Genomic DNA, 21,875 nt, shown 5'->3' on the forward strand with positions numbered 1-21,875 from the left:
ATAGCAGCCCACTTGCACCACATCTGAAAAAACTCACGCGTTTGCTGAAAGCTAAACATATAAAGTAGAAATGATGACATAACTCATAATTCTGAAATTAAAGTCGAAACAGACTTTTATTTTGAAGAACATTGTCATATAGGCTGTAAGTGACATGTGTACAGACAGAGCGAGAGCATGCCGAATTAAAACACGAGCTGTTGTGTTGTTGTTTTGATATGAGTTTAAAATGGAAAATGATTTAGCAGTTTTGCAGTTGTATATATGCAGCGCTTATCTTTCTTTATAAACGTAACATTTAAAAAAATATATATTATTGTTGTAGCCTGTAAGTTTTATCTTCCTGCCTCTTTGTAAGTCTAAGTTCTTATGTAATAAAGTCTATCTATCACCTGTTCATATTACATTGATCTCTTGTACATAGCTCCATCTACCTGTGCAAATACACAACGTTGTTCTTTCAATGCATTTTATCCGTTTTGAGAGAAAAACTGTGTTGTATACATTATATAGTATGAAAGTTTAAAGTAAATGGTTTACTGTTTGCAACTATAAAAGTAAAATCATACTGTGATCCACAGCTGAACAAAAATGTCTCAGGACAGTCAACATGGCAAGTGGACCATATCAGGACAACATTATTCCTCCAACACCTCAGAAGGATTTGAACAAACCATGTATTAAACCTGATTTAGAAAGAAAACCTGATAAGATCACCACTTTCATTATACAAGAGCCCAAGCTGAGTCCAAAACGCAATGTGGACACCCTTTCTGTGAATAAACCGCCAGCTTCCTTCATGGGATCTGAAGCCAGGACAGCCACACATGTGAATCAAACCGTCCCTGTAAAATATGAAAGCAACCCTTCACCTTTCGTAAAGAGAAAGAGAGAAACAGAGGAAGCAGGCTGGAACCTCTCAAGCAGTGATGATGAAACAACAACATCTGCCCTGAAAAATGAGCCCAAGAAGTCTAAAGTAAGCCCAAGATGAAGAAGACTGAAGTCAAACGTCTTCCGAGTCCACACAGCACTGGTTATTATAAAGAAGAGCCAGCTGATTTATTTGAGACAAATTTATTGTCTTTGAATGACATGTATCGTTTTTATTTAAATAAGTCACTGGGATACCAAAAAAGTTCAACACTGGAGCGCTGCATATCAAAGGTATGTATGTCTGCTTAAAAATAATAATAAAAAAAGTCCTGATGCATTTCTAATAATTTTCTAACAATCTGTTTCTTCTTCTGTCTTATAATCAGAGATACTTTCTCCAATTTTTGGATCCCTGAAAGAGTCTGTACAGGTGTTGTGTTAATGAATGAAGTTGCAACTAAGAAGTCTACAACCAGCCATACAAAATGTTTTAATGTTTTTTCTTCTTTTATAGTTTAATTAATGCTTTGACTTTCCATGGATGGTGGAGCCGAGCAGTATCTGCCTGAATTCAGGTAGGATGAAATCTCACCTTTAAACTGTTTGGATTTGATGTAGAATTGCAAACTGTAAGACAGTTACATAAAACATCATTTCACCAAACTGAACACATGCCACTGAGTGCTTTTGTGCCTAAACTGAGTGCTTTTGTTGTTGTTTTTTAGGGACAAGCCGGTCATACTCGTTTATGGAGAAAAAAGAGAGTCCAAGGTTCGGTTAATCGAGCAAGCCAAACAATATCCACATATTTGTTTCTGACAGGTTCTGTCATTTTTGCAATAACCTACTTTTTTCACTAGAGGGAAGCATTACTGTAAACTTTATGTTAGTTTGAGGTTCTCTAAAAAACATTTTTTCAGTAAGAGTTTAAAACTTTAAGGCTTTTTAAAAATTACGTTAAACAGTAAATATTAAAGTCTCTGGATATTGCATTTGGCACACATCATACGTGAGTGTTGGACATTTTATTTATCTATAGAAAATAAGACTTAAGCTTAACGTTTCTATAAAAATCCTGGACAGTACATTGTTAAACATATGTGTTTAGGCATAAAACAGGCGTGTAAAACAAAGCATTCAGCCATATGATAAGCTTTCTCAGTAGAATGGGTCACACCAAAATCTCAGTGACTTTAAACATAGGATGCCACAAGTTAAATGCCTAATTGAGTCTAATGTGTAGAGCTTTACTGGTCTGCACAAAGTCCAGACCTGAGCCATTGCACTCCTTTGGGATGAACTGAAAGCTATATCCCGTCAGTCCCATCACAGAATATAGATAAAACAATTTGAGAACTACACAACATATTAATGCTCACAGTTATGAAATGAAACACTTAAGTAACAATGCAATAGTAGTAGTGTTGTAGCTCACTTATATAATTTCATTAATACCTTGATCAGGATTTAGGTTTTATAAGCATTCAGTAGCATAATAATGCATATGGAACCTAGCACTCCCCAAGCTAGTTGAGAGAGTATTAACGTCTTGGCAGACGTGCAGATTATCAGCTGTGCATCTTTTGTAATGAGTTGAAATTAGATGTTAAACAGGCGCAGTATTGAATTTTAATGTAATGTATTCCTAGAGCACTGTTTTCTCTCCCAAGAATCTTTCATGTTTTATTCAACAGAGAAAGACATAACAGAATTGAGCATTTTTGACTCCAGAGGAGTGAGTTAAATTGCTTGTCTTATTTCATATAAATTCAACAAAAATGAAGCAAAAGAACAAAAAGATTGATAGTATAATCCTTCTCGAACACCTTTGTTAAGTCTTCATGTGCTAATTTGCCTTTAAATGAGTTCTAAACATCACTCTCTGAAAAGCATGGAGTTTTTTTTTTTATTAAATTAATAATTCTTTTCCTGACAAAGAACAGCGTAGAATTGATCTTGTTACAATTAATGCAACACAAAAGCTGAAGGCTTAATAAATGTGACTCAGTGTTTAAATGTACTCTTTTATACCACTTGCCACAAAAAGACATGGATTTTAGGGCAAATCAATGTTATTATGCAGGGAAGTAATTCTGAGTCTTTGCTAAATGTGCCATTGGTAGTGTTTCATACTGTTTGTTGGACAGAGATGAAAGAAAGAGATTAGATCAAATGGATGGCATTATATAAGATCAGTTGTATTCATGTCATAGTTGCCTTCTGCAGGAAAATGATGCTGCTTTGGTACGAGGAGGGATTCAGAGTCATCATTCTTATCTCAAACCTCATCCCAGCTGATTGGTACCAGAAGACCCGGGGGTAAGATGGTCCAGTGTGGAATGGGAGGAGTTAAAATCACACTCACACAGATCATGCAGCACAATGAAGAATCAGAACGGAAATGTTAATTCTGATGCTGCGGTCAATTAGAAACGAGCTGTTTATGTTCTGCTCTCTTTTAGAGTTGCTCATTTTCCGAATATGGCAACATTTCTTTCATATCTGAAAGTCGTGCGTTTGCTAGTCCTAATGACACATTTGTCTGTTGCTATGACAACACACTGAGCAGACACTTAGAGTAAATTGAAATTAAGCTGATGTATCCTAAATAGGATTGTCGAGCTCTGCAAATCCAGATAAACCAATCATGTTGTTATAGACTCCTCTGACCTGAAATGGTCTGTTTAAATTAGCTAAATGGAATAATTGCTTAAATGAAGCAGCGTTTTATGAATGATGTTCATTAATAAAGATATTCTCCGTGGTGTCATATTCACAGCAGCAGAAGTTAGCAGGCAGGTCAGAGCGATGGCTAATGAATTAGGAATCGCTTTCGGTTATTAGGTTCGATTTTATTAGTGGTCTATCAGGAACAGAATACCATTAAGGAGTCAGAAGCTCTGGAGTCACAGGGTTTGGCTGGCAGTTAGGTTATCACCCACACTAAGATGAAATCTCTAATTTGAGCATTTAATATTTAAAGCCTCTGGCCTACATACAGTATATTCAGACAATCTGACATAGTGGAGTATATTGGTACATTCACTCAACCTGTGTTGCGAAATCAGAGTCAGTTCACATAGCATAGTAAGCAAACCCTCTGCCAATCAATTCACAATGGATTCAATTCTATTCCGTGTTTTTATATACAGTAAAAAATAGCAACATTCCTCAATATTATTGCAATTTAAAGTTTTAATTTTAAAATGCAGTTTATTCCTGTCAAAGCTAATGTTTCAGCAGCCAGCACTTCAGTCTTCAGTGTCACATGATCCTTCAGAAATCAATCTAATGCTGATTTGGTGCTCAATAAACATTTCTTGTAATTAACTACAGTTTTGTTCAGTTAGAGCACTCATAAAAAATAAAAAAATAAATAAACATTGGTGTAATCGGGCATATGTCTTCTTCAGATATTTAGTATGTACCGATTTTTGAGATATTGTACAAACAATGCACAGGTCAATGAAACATTATAAGCTACAGCTGAAAATGTATTTGCACTGAGTACTATAGGATTGAGAAAGACAAATAATAATTTTGACTGTAGCCCATGATGTCCTGGAGTTAATTAACAAAAATATAAATTTGCTACTTTTAGTGCCTGTGTGTGTCCCCGAGTAATAAGTTAGGTTGAGACCATGGCTGAATAGAAAAGAGAGCTACTATTTCCATGAAAGTTGCAAGATTTCTAACAGCAACGATTTTTTCTCTCTCACGATAGTAAGGCATAGGGCATCTTTTTGAATTGGCTGGGTGAATGCTAGATGTAGTTGCCTGAAGGCCAGAGTATTGCATCAATGTTATGCAGAATACATCCTCTGTTACTCACATATATTCACTTTGCCAACCTGTCTGTATCAGCTTCAGACCTCAGTAAAGCACAATGAATATCATTACAGGTCAGACATGTCTCCCCATCTTGTTCTGTCTGATCCCAGGTATCCCTTCTATATTGCAGCCCAGGCCATATTCTCATTATTATTCACACAGACGAAGGTTCTTCCTCTCAAATCTCCTCTGAAGGGCTTTTCTGCTGCCTTTATTGTAATGGCTCCAATCTGAATCCATATTGATTTGTTCTCCTAGAGCCTTATGGGAACATTCTATAACCAGTCTGTCAAGAAGAGTCCCCACACTCCTCCAATCATGAGTTATTGGACTTCTCTAAGAGACGTCTAGCATGTTGAAGTCTTTTTCTGCATGTATGTGTGCACTTGTGGAATGCAGAACCCTTGATGCTTCTGCAATAGTAAATATAATAAAAATAGAACCTATTTTTTAATTGAGGTGAATGAAAATGTATGTGGAATTTTTACAACCCATGTTTTCTTTATCTTTTGTAACTGAATTTTATTGAGGGACATATTATAACTTTATTCCATTGCTTTTGTTCTCAGCAGTGATGCTCCGTCACTACTGAATCTTTAAAGCCATGGCAAAAGAAATCATATTTTAAACATTTAAGTGTGAGTTTTCAGTCTGTATGTATTGTGATACAATAAAAAGATATGGAATGATATCAAGTAACATCTTTCTATTGAGTTGTCATTGTGGTATGTGTGCAAAAACAAACCAGTGTAGTCTGTTTCCCAAAACAAATGACTTTTATGAATGAATGTTGTGGTCGCTCTTGGAATTGATTTTCAGAGGCTTTTTTTTACCAGGCATATAACGCAAGCAAGCTGAATATGAAACACCTGTCGCCACTTCAGGATCTGACGGTCTTGTGCATGAACTTTGTAACATTTTGATGATTCACCTTAGTAAATATGCTATTGTATCTCTATGACAGGATGTGGATGGGTCCTCTGTACCCCAGGTTACCAGAGGGAAGTCCGGGAACAGCTGGAGAGTCTCCAACCAACTTCAAAAGAGACCTGCGGGAATACCTGGAAGCATATCAGGCTCCAGAGCTCGCTGAGTGGATTGACCGCATTAAACAGCATGATCTGTCAGAAACAAGGTGAGAATCTTTTATTTAAATTAGAAAGTTGACATTATATCAGAATAGCATAGTGTGACTTTTGATTAATTGCAAAAGGCATCCAAAATGCTGCTTATCTTGCCAGAAATTCTGAATTTATCTGAAATAAATAATACCAGTGTAAAAGAATGGCATGTCTGCTACCTTTCAAAAGTCTGGCGTTACGGATTTATTTATTTATTTATTTATTTATTTATTGAAGGATGCTCGCTAAGGCTGCATTTATTTAAACAAAATATAACAGTAAATACAGTAATATTAAGAAACATTATAACAAAAAAAAAAATTCAATTTGAATATATTTAAAAAAAATAATGTATTACTTTGATGGCAAATCTGAGTTTTCAGCAGTTATTACTGATGATTTTTAGATTGATTTTAGAATGAATCATTAGAATGAGTTTTCAGAAGTCTATACAGTTCTGCTCATTAATATCTAGTTAATTTGCATTTTGATTTAAAAGGAAAAAAAAAAACGATGCATATGCCAAAGGTTGGTTTTACTAATATGATACGGTTAATTTTATAAATTTTGAAAATTGCAGGAAAAAAATCCCACCTCCATCATTCATATGGTCATCAAATATTATCTAAATGAACAATAATTAAAATAAAAAATACAGTTTTGTTTTTTAAGCACGTAACTTCTTATCTATGTTTTCTGTATAGGGTATATCTCATTGGTTCAACTCCAGGAAGATATCAAGGACCTGCCATGGAGAAGTGGGGCCATCTGCGATTGAGAAAAGTAATGTTTTTGTGTGGTTACGCAGTCTTTTTGTGTGATTCAAGTTCTTTTTTCTTCAAAGGCAATAGCTCCTCTCCACCCCAGACTTAAGAATGATTGAAGTCCATGAAAAAGCATTGTACATCTGCAGGATGCCTTGAGACGTACTCTTCATGCCTTTATTTACTGAGGGAATTCAGATAACGCAGGCAGAGCGAGGTGCTGGATTGGCAAGATTCAGAAATTGAGCCAGGAGAACTCAGTTTCTGTACTGAAGTGAAGTCACACTGAACTCACTGTTTTTTTTTTTTAAAACAGTACTTTGATATGAATGACTGACTGAATGACTGTGACCTACGTAAGGTTCATGCCATATCAGTGGATCTTAACTGGTGGGTTGTGAACCAAAAAAATAGGTTAAGGGCTGTTTTGAATAGATTGCTGACAGAAGAGCAAAATAATACTGGTGGACATAATAACATATAAACGTAAATCGTGCATACTTAGGAAAGCTAGAATAAATAGGCTTATCATCTTTTAAAAGAGAGGCAAGACGCTTTAAGTATCTTCTGTTGTTGACTTCAAAGGCCATGCGTTCAATTTTGTTGCTAATTCATCCGTCACTTGATAAAATCTATCCAAATTAGACGCATTTAAATACTGACGTAGTGTGGCATGCACTCATTGTTTTTGTTTCTCTCAGTTGCTCGGCGAGCACACGAAGCCTGTGCAGAATGAAGAGCAATGGCACGTGCTCGGCCAGTTCTCCAGTATTGGCTCCATGGGACTTGATAAGACTAAATGGTTGGCAGCTGAGTTCCAGCGCACTCTGACCACACTGGAGAAGCCAGGGAAATCATTAGCCAGTCCAGAAACACAGATGCTCCTGGTGAGTGTTTTGAACAGGCCCTTTAGACAGAGCATGCTGAAACAGTGAAAGGATCTGTTCGTATCACTGCCGTACCTTCTCTGGTTTGCGAACAGCGTGGCCAGATGGATATTACAATAAACACAGTTGCATATTCTTCTACCAGCATGCTTATCGATCACTATAAATTATCCCTCAATTGTATCAATTTCAGTTAGCTTATAATCAAGGAGGGACGCCGGGGTGCATGTGCTTCTGCCAGTTTCTCCATGTTCCTCATTCGCATTTCGGTATATAAATCTTCTGAGCTATGAAATTTGAAATTTGTTGATGTCCCGCGTGTTTAATTAGCTATTAGTATTCATAGCACGTTCCCATTTGCTTTACTTAAATTCCAATTGTACAAAAAAGGAAACCATTTCACGTCTCACTCGGCACGAGCTGTTAAGAGACAATAGTTACAAGAAGAATTCTCATCCATCCTGTTATTTGCATAACAATATCTGTTCAGATGGAAGGATAGAAGATTGATTTCTGTCTGATGCAGCCATTGTTAAATGTCAGTTGAAAAGGCGAGGCACCACACAGAGAGTCTTCAGCACAGAGCAAGGTGGTAGACAGTATCATCATGTGTCATCTCTAAAGACCGAAGACTCTTACAATTAGCAGGCTTCAGAAACTCTGTTGAACTTTTGAGGTGATTCAGTTCCATAACTGGTAGGTAGGGGTGAAACTATTCAGAAATTCTAAATGTAGATATATATAGAAAATACGCACAAAGCTACTTTTTGATTTTCACGTCTGTATATAGTGAGTAACACAGTTTAGTTCTGTCCAGTTCCTAAGGGAACAAAAGATTTTTGACAGACAGTCCTTTAGAAATTATGCTAATATGCTGATTTGGTGCTCAAGAAACATTTCTTCTTATTATCAGTTGTGCTACTTGATATTTTTATGGACATTGTAGTACATTTATTTTTTCAGGATTATTTTTTATTATGGTTCAATAGAGCAGCATTTATTTGAAATAGAATCTTTAAAAGTAAAAATGTATTTTTTTTTTTTTCAATTGAATCCATCCTTTGACCCCTAAATGCAGTATTCATTTCTTTCAGAGTCCTGTCATTCTGTCATTTCTAGGTTTATCCATCTGTGGAAAATGTGAGAACCAGTTTGGGGGGCTATCCAGGTATCATCCATTCTTTTATTCTGAAAAAAAATAGTAACAATATTTTCCTCACACCTCCACAATCGTTATATGACAACCGACTGTTCTTATCCCTGCAGCTGGGGATCTTTACCCCACAGCATATAGACAGCACAAAAACAGCTTAGGCTTCATTCGTTTTTCCAGTATGTTTCCAGTAAGTTTTCCTATCTCCTAAGAACATATTTTGACAATTATACTCATCAATATTCAGCCTATAATGAGCTTTTTTAAATGTTACCATAAATATTCTCCTGAAAAGGCTCCTTAGCAATGCTCCAGACCTCGTGATCTAAACAGATGTCTTTCCCAAGATTTATCTGACCCTTAAATTGCTCCTTAGAAATTTCAATTGGGTTCTTATCCAATCTCTCCCATCATTTTAACACATTATCACTATAAATAAGCTATTTTACTGTTCGCCTCAATTTTGCTCAATGATCAGAGATGGGCCTATTGCGATGTAGATTCAATCTCAGTCCCCCTCTGTAGTGCACACTCTTCTGCTCAGTATATTTAAATGAGTCCATGTAGATTTCAGTATTCATGCCTGAATGCTGACAGCAATCAGACAGAAAGCTCTCCTCTTTGTCTGCACAGTACGTCCTAAAACATCATCTCTCTGCACCTGCAAATGGCATGAAATGCTTTTTTGGGTGTTTTTGCACCTAGGAATGGTATATCAGCTGGTGTTTCTCCATTTTCTTTCTCTCCTTCTCTTACTTTTTCAATCTTTCTCCTCTAAACAGTGGCTGGCATGCTGATGTCACTGGTAGGAGCAATGCGATGCCCCACATTAAAACCTACATGACTTCACACAACCAGCCTGGTTCCTGGTCACAAAGTTAGAATGATAAAGTAACTTGCTTGCTAATTTTGTATATGTATGTGTGTGTGTGTGTGTGTGTACGTACATGTATGTATGCAAGAAGAAAAATATATATTTTTTTTTTTTATTTACATCGAAATTTTAACTTTGTTTATCACTCGCTGATTTTGCACATCATGTTAAACACCTATTTTATTACGATTCTTTGCCTTTTTGTTAATTCACATTCAAGCTGCTTTAGCAAAATGAGATTATGAAACTTTTCTCATATATTAGTTCAGATGTGATTGTGTTAGTTTGTTGTAACAAACACCAAAATACATCTCAATGATGAGCTGGATGAGATCAGCACCCTTTCTGCTCTTACGTTCTTCAGAGAACTATACACATAGCTGTCTAAATAATGCTCTTGGCAGAAGGCTTGGTTTTCCCTGATCTCTGGCAGATTTGTGTCTTCTGTGCTGCATTGATAGTGTTCCACTCGAAGGATCCCTTAGGCCCTGTAGATGTATATTTACACAACATGAGCCTGATATGTTTGTTTATTTAAGATTATGTCATCCCCTTTCATTAGCGGTTTCTTAGCTGCAAAATCATAACCACTTTCCGGTTTCATCAGTCTGGTAGGTTATATGTTTGTTAGTTAGCACCATGGACCATTAACAAGTTTTCTCGAACAGTGCTTTTACAGATAATCAAAGTCAAAGCCCTTTAGTGCAATTGGTCAATTGAAGTGGTAAAGACTTGTCTTAGTGGTGAAGTGGACAAGCGTCAGGTGGGTTATAAAACACAATGATGAACACTCTTGTCTTTGATTATCTTTCAAATTACTTCCAGGAATAGCATGTTAAGTTCAGCAGTTGAAAGCTTGTTTTTTGCCTGTTGTTCCCTAGAAAACCAATCTCTGAGGAGAGATTCTGGTTTTAAAACCTAGAAGATAAGATACACCTCTCTTTTACCAGCAGACAAAGATACTCTTTAGTCAAATCTTTTACCACATGATGTTCCCAAGGCTGTTGCATTGACATGCTATTTTCATCTCAAGGCAGCATGAATGGCCACTGTTCCTACGGCATTTCTCAAGGCTGTGGTTTTAATTATGGTTAAAATGCATAGGGAGTCTCTAGGTCAGTTGTGTCTGGTGACGAGTTATTCATAGACCTTTTTATGAAGCCTTCAGGAATAGCTTATCGTTCTTAAACTTGTAAGACACATGAATTATTCAGTAATTACAGTCTGAAAGTCTCCTCAACAATATCATTTAGCTTTGACATATTTAAAGCTAACACTTCTGGTTTAGGTGACATTTACATGATTGTTTGACTCTGAGACATGTGTGAAACTTCATCTGCTGGTATCTTCCCACAGTGCCAATTTATCAAAAGCTGCCTGGGGCGCCCTGGAGAAGAATAACTCTCAGATTATGGTTCGCTCCTATAAATCCGATTAAAACTAGCTTCTGATTGTGGCTGGAGGTCTCTAGTTAATCAAAGATGGGCATTATCTGGTAGAAGCTAGGTTATTACACAGTCGGGCTACAAAAGTTGGCCCATCAGAGCATCTTAATAAGTCTGGTTAAGACTGGGAAACCACCTTGGTAAGCGGCATATAATGGACTCCCAAATTCCCGGAACGGAGCAAAAACAAGAATTTCAAAAGGGTGATTTCCAAGCTTGGAAAGGTCATGGACAATCATGGAGTTTAACTGTGTAAACCATGTTAACGCTAACCAAAATTAGTGTTACCTAGATTTTCTACTCATGTTTCAAAATATTTCGCACTTTAGCCTTTTTCCAGCAGGGTTCTTGTTTAAAAGAGAAATGAAGATCTCCAGTAAAACTCTCAAGAGAAGGACCTTCATGAGAAAGACGAAAATTATCTGAGCTTACATCTAACTACTCTTATGTGTGTAAATACTATACATAATGTCTTTGGGTAGATCTCTTATCTCTTCATATGTAGAGAGAGCACTTTTGTATTTGCTCAATACTCGCAGGGTAATTTGTCCTTGTTGTCAGGGTAGGCCTTAGAATTACTTCAAAAGTTGCTAAGCAACAGTATGGTTCAGTTCTCTTACCGTGGAAAAAAAGAGGGGGGGAAAGCACGAGTTTGAAAGAGGATAGTGAAAGGTTGTGCTGTCTTATTTAAAAGGGATATGTTTTTTTTTTTTTTTTTGGCCTGAAGCCTCTTTGTTTTAGTTGAACACAGTCTTGTTTGTGTCATGGTTAGCTCTTGCTAGAGGTCATTTTTGAGTAAATCACAAGGTTTGTTGCATTATAGTGATTAGCCATTTTTAGGTTGTCTAACATTTTTAACTTAGCATGTTTTTAAGACATTATATTTGCGTTCAATACACATTATAATAATTGGTTGCATGCTTAAGTCACAAATGAGGCTGTATGTTGACTATTGAAGTTATTTTTGCATCTGTTCGAGGTCATGCTCCATAATTTTCATAATGAGTCACGTTTTTTTTTTTTTTGTTCGCCACAGTGTGGGGCTTTAATTAAAGTTCTCTTGTTTAAGTAAGTCTGAGATCAGACTTTTGAAGATCACAAGAGAATTACATTTTGTTTTTGTTCTTAACGAAAAACATTTGACAACGTGTTCGTTGTTTTCAGTACAGCATCACGTTGTCTCATTCATGCTGTGTTGGCATACACTAATCATAACCAGTGGTTATTAATGTGCCAAGATCGCCCATGTCCTCTCTTACCACCAACAAAGCTAGTGGACTTAAAGTATGTTCCTGAGGTGATAAAGCAGTTCATGAGTAATGCTTTTGCTTAATTAAGGATTTCATAATTTTGTCAATTTTTCTGATTCAGTATTTACATATATTGCTCATTACTAGCTCATCCAAGCAGTCAAGGCCATTACAGAAATTTGGAAGAAAATGAATGTCCAGTTTAACATGCACTGACATTGAGATGCACTTAGGCTATGTTTACATAACAACGATGTAGTCAAAAACAGAAAATCTTTCCCCTTTCGTTTTTAAAAATGTTCACGTATACACGACTCAATTCGCGTTTACACATATCTGCAAAAAAAAGACCAAAAATGCTGTATTACAAATGCTAGGATAGAAGCTGACGCTGTCACCTTGTTAGTAAACAATACCTGCAGGGAAGTTATGATTATATGTTGTATATGATGGGACTCCGTTGTTGTTGTAATATTGGTGATGTAAATCCACACTTTGCTGAAGAAGTGTTAGAAAACTCTTGAGCAGCAACAACAGTACCATATACTCCTCCATTGTTGTGAATGTTTGTTCGCGCTATAGCCTTTAAAATCGTCACATACTGCACATGTCTGAATATGCATGCGCATGATGTCATAGTTTTCAAATATTCCTGTTTTGGGTGTTGACACAGAAACCATAACGGTGGCATTTTCAAAACCTTGCACTTTTAAACCCGTTTTCAAATATATGCGTTTTCAGTCCTCAAAACGCTGTTGATGTGCAAACGAACAGGCAAAATGCATAAAAAGTTACCCGTTTTTTTGCTGAAAACGTTATAGTGTAAACGAACCCTAAATTGCACCACAAATTGAAACAAAAAATGAAACATGTTTTGAAGGTAACCATATTATAAGGCTTCAGGTAAACAGAAATGATATTTTTCACAATGTGTATGAATTCATGGCGCTCGGTTTAGTGAATAAATTTTTGTTTGCTTTTCCAAACTGTTAGATGAGTTGAAATATTCTTGGTTAACCATTTAAGCTCTGACCCAATTGGATGTTTACTTTACTTGGTATCCACTTGAACCATCAAATTGTCTACTTGTTTTTTTACTGCAGCCAAAAGCAGCTGTGGCCAAACAGAACAGCTGGATTCAATAGACATGAAGATGCTAGTGAAAAACATCAGAACCAGGGATATAAGTAATGAGAAAACTAGTGCTAAACAATTTAATATGCTTAAACTCTGTCATTTTGTCTGACATCTGCTGATTGGGCAGAAATTCAGATAAATCACTCAATTATTAATTCACCCTCATGTTACTCCAGACCACATTAACCTCAATGATGCCTCTGCTCAACCACTAAGATGCTATTATTAATTATGCAAGCACAATTTATCTTCATTATTTGTGACGGCAACTAGAAGTTGGAAAGTTATTAGGGAGTTTTTCTTTGTTTTTTCTTTTGTTTTTAAATACACACACACAATGAGATACAGAATTTTTAATTTTCCTAAGCTGTAAGTCGTTACCATTAGAATTAAAACAAAGCAAAAAAATATTTCTTGAAATATTTCAGTTTGTTTGCAATGAATCTAGAACATAAGAAGGTTTGCTTTTTTATTAAATTACAAAAAAATAAGACTTTTTCCGTGATAATCTATTTTTTTTTAGATGCACCTGTGCATATCTGCTAAATTATATATATGGGGGTCAGTGCTGGTGGTCTTTAATCTTGAAATAATCTCAAAGGTTAAGAGTCCCAAATGCTTGTTTAATTGCTAAACTTCCCCAGATGCCTCTCACATTCAGAATGAACCTTTTTCACACTTTTTATAATGTGTTTCTAGGACGTTTGTGAGTTGCATGCACCTGCTGCATTTCTCTGGGTTTTGAGAAAGCTTTAGCTGTCTGAGTCTGGGTGATATATTCCCCCGTGCCCTTTACATCTATCCAGCCCCCTCCATCATCATGCCCACCACACAAATGAGAGTTAAGCTTCCCTCAGAACAGCCCTGCTCCCCTCTGGCTTTTTCCGCAGAAAACAGGATGTGACACATTCTTATTAGAGCTGGGTGAGTATTTTTGTCATGTATTGTCTCCATCATCTGAGGTTGTTTTTGTTTTTGTTTTTTTGGACAGTGTGAGTAATGCACTGGTTCTTTTTATGTAAATGCTGTTGTGTTTTTGCCATATATTTCAGAATTTTACTTATTATGCATATAATTATTTATTTGGGTTAAAACATTTATTTATTTTTTGAATCCTAGTTAATTCTTAACTAAATCTTTAGGCATTAGGGTTGGGGCGGGATGATTGACTGACTAGTCAACTATTCATCTGACAACCAAAATTTTATATTTTGCCTATTTATAGAACTTAAATTGGCCTGTTTGTGTTGAATATCAGACTTGTTGATTTTGAACATTAACATATTTGCATATGCCTACTGAGCATGAAACATGTGCTTTCTCTTTGTCTGTGTGTAGAATATGAGCACATTTCCTGTGGAGAAGAATGTGTTTCCAGTCTCCAGCTCCTCCAAAGGTTTCCCAGTGCCTTTAAACCTCCCACGTCTGCGTTACTCAAGCAAAGGTGAGACTGAACATTGCACCATTCCCCAAAAGTAACTTTGTAGTTCCAACCTTCATTAAAATGTCATCGATGTTCTTCTGAACCCTGAACATCCACACATATTAAAAATGACAGATTTACACTTCAATGAGGCATTTGCATCAACGTTTAAAGGTTTGCTTAATACTTAAAAAGTACACTGAATCATCGCTTGAAGAAAGGTTAACCTTTACTTTGAAATTCAGAGTTCAAATGATTGCTCAGGAAACACTCTGTAGATATTAAATGCATAAGATGAAACAGCAAATGAAAGCTTGCAGGGCAGACCAGTATCCAGGCTGAATAAATAAATAAAAAAAATTATACAAGTGTCTTGATTTGCTCTTTCACTCCAACAGTTATTCATTATGTAAGTGTGTTTCTCGAGTATAAATCACTGGATTTGATAAGCAAGGTGTTCAAAGACAGCTTCTCGTGATGGCAAAGTTCATATTTTAATTGCTAACAGCAGTGATGCACAAGAGGTGTGGATGACACAATTAATGGCCATTTAATTTGCTACACAGTGTGTGTTTTGAGCCATCAAGTAGGATTAATAATGAGGAAACATTACATTTACTGCTACCCAAATACTCTTATGTTGTCAAAGCATTTATCAAAAATCAAAAAATTTAATATTCACTTATATTCATCTCTAGCTAGTCGATTAATGAGTTCATTTGTTTTATTTTTAAACAACAGTTTTTTTGTGAACAGTTATATGAATGTATATGTGTGTGTGTGTGTGTGTGTGTGTGTGTGTGTGTATACATGTATATATGCAAGAAGAAAAATAATTTTACTTAGCTTCCCGTAGGTCAGTTTGTGTAAACGAGAAGCCTTTCATTTTATGTAAATAAGTATATGGCATTCAAGTATATGGCAGTTTAGTAAAACTGTGCATTGTTTTGACTGACTGCATAATTGCAGATGAACCCAAACTATAGCCTGCAGGGCATGCTGATGACATTAAATTAACCCATTATCATCTGCTGGGTAATTACAGTGTTTTGTGATTCAGATTTCTGTGCAAATACGTAGATTCAGAGACCGGAAGCTTATAGGGATATTTCACCATTTTTGCATTCAACATATTCTGTCAAAAGAAAAAAATATAAAAAATGTTTAGGATTTATATTTATACAGTTATTGTTTTATGAGACCTATATTACAGTCCAAATACAGTTCTAGGGAAAGCATGTCAGTATTTCATTTCATACTTATCTCCGTTTTTTAACCCACGCTCATAGGAACGTGTGCAAGAAATGTCATTCCTTTGTTGGAAGTGCCATGATATTTAACCATGACTTACGGGGCAAACTTAAAATGATAGGTTATGAATATGGTATTAGGTATAGCAGTTTGGCAGAGAAAAATAAAGCACTTGATGTTGTCATAGCACCTGATGTTGAAAATAGCGCATACTAAACTGTCTGAACGTGTGATGGTCCTTTCCTTCGTTTTTTTTTTTTCGGTTTTTGAAATTGCTTATATGGCTGGGTATATCCCCTAGATGACATGCTACTGATAATATCAGGAATCACTAGTATTTATGCCAGTCTCTTGGCAAAGACCGTTTGATTGCTTAGCTCTATAAATGCAGAGAAAATCCATTTGAAATCGGCACCACATTCTTAGTAAATGTAAATGAAAACAGTGCTATGGGCCCTGCCCCTGGCACGTCAGTTAGACGACCTTTAATCATGGTGAGAAAATAGAGGTGGCAATCGATGGTACTATTGAAACCAAGGGTGTCATCAGTTTATGAACTGAGGCAGAAGCCCTCTGTGGTTTCCATAGCAGCATAGGTCTTTTGATAACAGAGGCTTCAGCCTGAAGTGGGATGAGTGGGTGTGGCCTGCAGATCAAGAGAAAAATGGGCGGGATTCTCAGTTTAGTGAGCTGGGGGTTCTGCACTGATTGTGATGCATCACTGTGGTTTCAATGTGTTTTTAGCAGTAAATTATGTTTTTCCACTCTAAATTTACATTTTCAGTGAATCTTTTTATTTGTGTTTGAATGTCATACTTGTTTCTGCAATGTACCAAAAGCTCAGGGTCAGTACTTTTTTTTTATTTTATTTTTCTTTTTTTAAGAAATTAATACTTTTATTTTGCAAGGATACATTAAATTGGTCAGAAGTGACAGTAAAGACATTATTAATGCTACAAAAGATTTCTTTTTTGAATAAATGCAGTTCTCTTGAACTTTCAATTCATCAAATAATTATATGGCAATAATCTGTTTCCACAAAAATATTAAGCTGTACCCATTTTCAAAATTGATAATAATAAATGCTTCCTGAGCGCCAAATAGGAATATTAGAATTACTTCTGATAGAAATGCTGAAAATGCAGTTTTTCTATCACAATTTTTAAAGTTATTTTAAATTGAAAACTGTGAATTATAATAATTTTTGACAATATTACTATTTTTAATATATTAAATAAATCCAGCTGTGGTTATCACATAAGACGTCTTTCAAATACATTTAAAAAAAAAAAATCTTACTGACCCCAAACTTTTGAACTAAAATGTATTTATATTTAATTTATATAATCGGTTTAATTTATATAATATATAGATTATATATAAATATAGATTTTTACCTAATATTTAATCAGACTGCCAAATGTGTATACTCAAATTAGGTTAAAATGCAATTCTAATTTGATGACATACTGCTTGAAGAGTATCTCCCAGCTTTGCTTGAATTTCATTAATGTCTGACTGAATTATTGTATTATTATTATTTTTTTAATAATAATAATAATAATAATAATTATTATTATTATTATTGTAATAGACAATAAATTGAGCATATTTTAATATTCTAAAACGAGTGCAAGTGGATGACAGAACAGTGTCTATGATTTTCCAGTCATCTACTAAAAGGGTCGCAGGCAGGACAGACAGCACTCATTGAAAGCTCAGATGAAAGTTATTACCACCAAGGCCTTTCGGAGTGTCTCGCCTCTGCTATCTGTGTGCAAATGCTTAATAGAGGCACTTCATTTCCTACAGATGATACTTATCCAATCAAATCAAATGTGTCATGTCACTGTCCTTGTTGACACTCATTCATGTGATATTCAGTTTCCCACTGGATCTGGTCCAATGTCAGTCATTTACATAACCGTGTGTGTGTAACAATTAACTGCAATGGAGTCACAAGCGTTTTAGCCTCTTCAAGCCACCCAAATCTTTACCTTTACACTATACTAAATAATACCCAGAAGGTCATTTGAGACAGATAACACTGGACTTTACAAAGCAAATGTGCAATTGCAAATTGCTCTGCATGCACCATGGCAACAGCTCTTCCATACCTGACCTTCTTCACACAAAGGGAAATACATGAAAATGTTCAAGTAAAGAGACTTTCTTTTGCTCTTGATTTCATTTTTGCATAACTCTTTGCTTGGAAGTAATCTTGTCTTGAGTGATATTTCTGCTTGCCAGAGCACCAGCATGGGGTTTGATTAATAGTAATTTGTATTTAATCATTTTTAAGGACCAAACTAATTCGTTTTAAAAATTAGAATTGAACAGTTTGGAATTCTCATATAGGAAAAAAAAAACAAAAAACTTTGTCCAGGTCATACTTCACCCCAAAATCGAAGAAAATAAATAATAAGATTAAAATTTCCATCCTAATACTCATTATTGTAATGGGAAAAAAATCTTATTAAGAGAACAACATATTATAAAAACATTATAAATCATTGCTGAGGTAAAAAAAAAAAAAAATGAGCTTAATGTTTTTAAAAATAAAATTATTGAGGGTTTGGAAGGGAAAACATGCTTAATTGTCATAAAAAAACAACAACAAAAGAAAAACTTTCTTTTTTTATTTACCCATAACTGTATATAACTTTTTGTCATTTTAAATGATGAGTAAATGTATTAGTTGTGTTAGAAGTGGTTTCTTATTTTCGGTATTATTTTTCAAAGATGACTTATTTTAAGGGGAAGGGGATATGTTATGGTTCCTTTATTAAGAGCATCGGTGTCATGCTCACTCTCATTTCACCTGTGCCCCTGCCGTCAACACCTGTGATGTTTATACAGACCGAACACAGTGACAGACTCAAATCTATATCTCAAAGAGTACCTTCACTTCTATATTAAGACAATCTTAACACATTTCTATTTCTGACCTGACTGCTGATGCTTCTACTCAGTGATGAGAAAAGGATAGATTCATTTCAGCTCAAAATTCTCATCACTCTCTACTCTTTAAACAGGCTCAGACTTAGCTCACGACTAAAGATTGAGGACCAGCCATTGTGAATTAATGGACCGCTACTCAGTAGCTACTTGATACTGCTACTTTAATTCAGTGAAGAGACCTTTGAGTGCTGCTTAAGAACCATTAAAAGAATAGTTCTGAATTCTGTCATCTGTTTACCCTCATGTTTTTTAATTAATTTTGGACCCATTTATAGCAGAATGTAAAGTTTTCCATACAATGCAAGTGAATGGTGACCACAGCTGTGAAGTAAGTTTATACTGAGTAATGTTCATTTTTAGGAGATTCTTCCTTCCAAAAACATGAGGTTGTTCTTTATGAATCCTTTTTTAATGTGCAAGAATTCATTTTGGTAAATTGCATGCCATTTTTATGCACCCATTCCCCCAATAAGACAACCCTAGATGATTAATTTTGCTTCCCTTCATCTTCACGTATATTGGTGCTGTTCCAGGCAACAATTAAGCCTGGATGTGACTGTTTGTGTAGCCCTACTGCTGTGTGTTCCTGCTGTTAGATGAATGTCATTATTGAACGGTCTTGAAATTGTTGCACTAATTAAATAATTTAGTAGTTCTTGCTAAGGCAATCATCATTATTACTATTGCTCACATTCGGGCTTAGGAATCTGAAAAAGCCGCTAACTTCAAATATTAAATTTTAATGCATAATTCATCCTGCACCATTTGTTCATTTTGACTTGATTTAGAAAAACATTTTTTGATTAACAACAAATATATCTCAATGATACTAAAATAACACTGTTATACATTACTTTTTAAAGCAATATATATATATATGACAAGCTTTTTGAAGGTTGACTATAGTATACGTCTGTATATCATTCTGAGAACTCCTTTGAGACAAGTGACTCACTTTATTTTCCAGTTATAAAGTGTAATGTTCTCATATTACAGGTATTATATCTCAGCTCCCTTAACAGTGAACCGTTTGACTCATTCACTAAATGGTTTTGTTTCATGTGCTTTTTAGAGGTATTTTAACTGCTGGGTTATTTTGTGATAGAATCCAGTTGTGTCAGCTAGTTACCATGGATACTGCCATTCTACAGTCTTTTCCAGAAGTCTACGAATATCCTATAATACATTATTAAGTAAACCGCAGTCTGTGCATGATCCGTTATACTGATACAGTCCACACACTACAGTACAATTATGCCACAGGTGAGCATCTATCTCAAGGCAGCCTTCAGGGAAAGGTCAGAGCCTTCTACTCGGTCTATACCAGGATTCTTTGTTGGCCCAAGGCAAATACGTAATTCTGCATCATCACAAAGCATCATGAACTCTGCCTGGAGCAGGTCAGACTCAGACTATAAATCTCTTGGGTTTCCATTAATATATGCGGTTGCATTTCAGTTGTGTTTTCTTCTTGCAGATCAACCATGGATCTGGAATATTCCTTATGCTCAAGCCCTGTATGGGTTCCTTCTTAAACAGTTCGAGGTGCTGGGATCATCTGCATAAGACACCTAAACACACTTTAACTTTTGACACAAATAGTAAATGTACACCATAGTAGTGTGCACCCATAATGTTTTGTAATCATAGAAACTGTTGAGATGTTTAGTTATGCCTTAATTGTAAACATTTTGTAAAAAGGCCAAATGCATTTTACAATGGGAAAACCTTGAACTAAATACATTTTTCAGTAGTAGTGTCCTCCTATTACTTGTGGAAAGATCTTATGTTAATCTAGAAATCCAGTAATGTATGTTGAAAACAGCAATCAAATGAACTATTGTCAATGGTTTTGACCCAGTCGTGTTCACTCCTTGATTCAAAAACCTCAGAAGCAGGTAATAGGTACCATTTATAAAGAAGAAGAAAAAAAAAAAAAAAAAAAGATATTTCTCATCCATTTTGAACTGGATTTGTCATATAATGAATAGAGTTCAGATAAAAAGAGGACTAAATGAAATGGTGAAAATAACTCAAATTGGTCTTTTTTAAAGTTTGATTATGGCCATATCCTCTGAAATGAATTCCAGACGAGCTCCAAGGGCAGATTGATTTTTTCGTTCCTGGCTACAGTGATGCAGTAATGTGTTTGAGGAGGAATTTTCTCCCCCGGCATCAGTGATATATTGAAAGTGTTCAAAATACAGAACAATTGTTGCTGTTTTCTACTCATACTGAAATTTTCATGTTGCTTAGCAACATTGGAAAAGTTAATTCCACGTTGATGCAGGAAATCCCTGTGGCCCCAATCTTTTTTTTTTTTTCTTTAATGAATACAGTTTTGTTTCTGTGTATTATTTCAATATTCACTTAGACCTTTATTCCAGCGTGTCTGTACTTAAAAGTTACAGCATGTCGCTTCTGGAATTTGTGTTGTGCATTGTAATGAAAAAGAACTATTCGTTCTGAATTATGTAGATCTCTCTTGCACAACTATCTGTGACATTTGTTGAAATCGCTTTAGACTTTAATCCGATAAATATTAGAGAACATTCCTCCATTCTAAAAAAGGTCTTTTAGTATCGATCCCAGATCATTAGAGTAATTCCTAACAGAGCAGTCTGTCCGAAACAACAAGGATCAATGTGTTTACCATTCCAATTAGTGACTATACTGTGTTAATGATTACCTGCAATTACTAATAATTGTCCCCATTTTGCTAAACTCGTAGTTTTGTCAAGGTATGACATTTTTGCAAATATTTTTCAGTTAACTATGGACATGTTCCACTAACATTTTAAAACATAGTTTATTCTATCATTTAAGACCAGTCAAACTTTATTTTCAACATTTTGAATAAGAAGTATATTTGTGATTGATCTTTGGTCATAAAGACTGATAG

General features: G+C 35.3%; 1 pseudogene; it reads left to right on the forward strand.

Annotated features, from left to right (window-relative positions):
- Nucleotides 1-591: 591 nt before the first annotated feature.
- Nucleotides 592-20,692, forward strand: LOC113060304 (tyrosyl-DNA phosphodiesterase 1-like; annotated as a pseudogene).
- Nucleotides 20,693-21,875: the final 1,183 nt, after the last annotated feature.

This window comes from Carassius auratus, chromosome 42 (genome assembly GCF_003368295.1).
Source record: "Carassius auratus strain Wakin chromosome 42, ASM336829v1, whole genome shotgun sequence".
Taxonomy (NCBI): Eukaryota; Metazoa; Chordata; class Actinopteri; order Cypriniformes; family Cyprinidae; genus Carassius; species Carassius auratus.